The sequence below is a fragment of the Chinchilla lanigera genome, unplaced genomic scaffold (assembly GCF_000276665.1).
Source record: "Chinchilla lanigera isolate Chin_1 unplaced genomic scaffold, ChiLan1.0 scaffold00035, whole genome shotgun sequence".
In the NCBI taxonomy this organism is placed as follows: Eukaryota; Metazoa; Chordata; class Mammalia; order Rodentia; family Chinchillidae; genus Chinchilla; species Chinchilla lanigera.
In genome coordinates, this window is record NW_004955436.1 from 777,737 (window position 1) to 779,696 (window position 1,960).

A 1,960-nucleotide genomic window follows, 5' to 3' on the forward strand; every position below is an offset into this window, starting at 1 on the left:
CGCGCCAGCCGGACAGTCCTCCCTCGGCGCTCAAGCCGCGAGGCTGCCTCACCACGCCGGGAGCCCGGCTGGAGCAGCAGCGGCCGCAAACGGAAGCCCCGGCTGCCCCGCCTCCCAGCCCCGCCGCCGCGCACGCGTCGAGAGGGTCATGGCGGCGCACGCAGGGCTAGGTGGGTGGGGACAGTGAGATCTGGCCCAATAGAAGGGCTCCGTCTGAGCCCCGCCCTCCAGTAGCCATCTTGACTACTGGCAAGCCTGAGCGGGAACGCTCAGAAACAGACATGTGTGTGGGCTTCCAAACGGGCCAGGGAAGAGTGTCCACGTCGCAGAAAGGAATGGCTTATGCCAGACTGACTTCGGGAGCGTTGCTGCAGTGGCGTCCAGGGCCGCGATTGGGAGTTGCGGGGGCTATATGAGCATGCGCAGTCGCCCTGTCTTGCTTCCAGTTTCCGCTCAAGGTGGGCGGACAGTGTGAGCACGCGCAGTCGCCACGTCTCGCCTTCCCTGTCAGGTTCCCTCGCAGCGTGGCCAGGGCGGACTCGGCCTTCGAGTTTGGCCTTGGTAGAGACTGCCAGTGAAGGCGGCTGACGTGTGTTCCGGAGTTGGTAGAAGTCTTTTGTGATTAGAGCCACACAGGCTAAAGTGTATTGCCAAAATAGACTTCACTCACCAATGTGGTGGAATGCTTGGCGTTGCTATTTTGCACACAGGTTAAGGCAGCTATTTATTTAGCGGTAGTGGGAATTGAATCCGGGGACTTGTGAGTCACATCCCCAGCCTTTCTTTTCTTTTCTTTCTTTCTTACATCCCTGACTCTGGGGGGGAAAGGCCTCGCTAAATTGACCAAGTTGAGTTTAAACTTGTGATCCTCCTGCCTCAGCCTCCAGAGTGGTAAGATTTACAGGCGTGTGCCGTCACTCGTGGCTTAAGGCAAATATGTGATGTTTCAGAAAAAACAAAATTATGGTGATTCGTATGTTGGTAAACACTGCATGTATGTCCCAGTGAGGCCTGATGGTCAAGCCGAGCTCCCAGGCCCCGGGAAGGGAACTCACAGCTGCAACTTGACTTCCATAGACGTTTGGAAACCATTCTGCAACTGCCCCCTCTCCAGCCCCTTCCGGTCCGAGAGTAGCAGGTATTAGGAGGAGGGGACGGTACAGTGCAATTGTGAGATCCTCTCCTGGGTCGCCTGGGGAGTAGTTGGGGGCTCTGCGGAAGCCGCTTCACTGTCTTCTTGGGATGGGCCCTTCGAATGAACCCACGTGGTGCCAGCGCAACACCGAGCAGAGGCAAGAGATGCAGCTTCCGGCACTTCCTGGTTAGCATCAAGAGTGCAGTGATTCAGTCCCGTGCACGCGGCCAGTGATACGAAAGTAACGTGCGTCTTCTGCATTCTTTTTTTTTTTTCTTTGGTACCAGGAATTGAACTCAGGACCTTGCGCTTGCCAGGCAGGCACTTGGGCCGCTGAGCTATATCCTCGGCCTAACCTTATTTTCATCCGTGACAACGTCATTGGCACAGCTACCAAACTCCTGGCTACTTCTACACAAATAGCAATTATTTGCTTTCCCGCTTGGGCCTCACGAAGCCCTGGGGAGGGTAGCGTAGTCCCCTCCCACGGGTGGGTGGGAGAGCGCGGGAGTGCCCGGTAAAGGCGCGGCTAGGCTGCTGCTGAGGCAGGGTTTCGGCGCAAACCGGCCATCCCAGCGCTGGGGAGGCTGAGGCAGGAGGTCACGGAGAGGCACGGCCAGCCCGCCTGGTCCTCTCAGTCTGCGGCTTGCTAACCGCTGGCTGTCAGGAGGGGGCGCGTCTGTCCTTGGGTCGCTGCAGTGCAGCAGCGCTCGCGTGTGAGCCCCGCAGAGGGGAACGCGGGCCGGGCAGCGGGCCGAGCTCCGCCTCCCAGCGGCCGCGGTGGGCGCAGACGGCGCTCTCAAGCCGCGCCCTGCCCGAAGTCAC

General features: G+C 59.4%; 1 protein-coding gene across 2 annotated transcripts in view; it reads right to left on the bottom strand.

The window, feature by feature from the left end:
* Window positions 1-142, bottom strand: part of Gopc (golgi-associated PDZ and coiled-coil motif containing) — a gene marked incomplete in the record, with an annotated part of 34,263 nt that extends 34,121 nt beyond the window's left edge. Inside the window, 1 exon segment of one of the 2 annotated variants that reach the window (XM_013516617.1) lies at window positions 1-142. 2 annotated transcript variants of the gene reach the window in all.
* Between the last annotated feature and the right edge of the window lie 1,818 nt (window positions 143-1,960).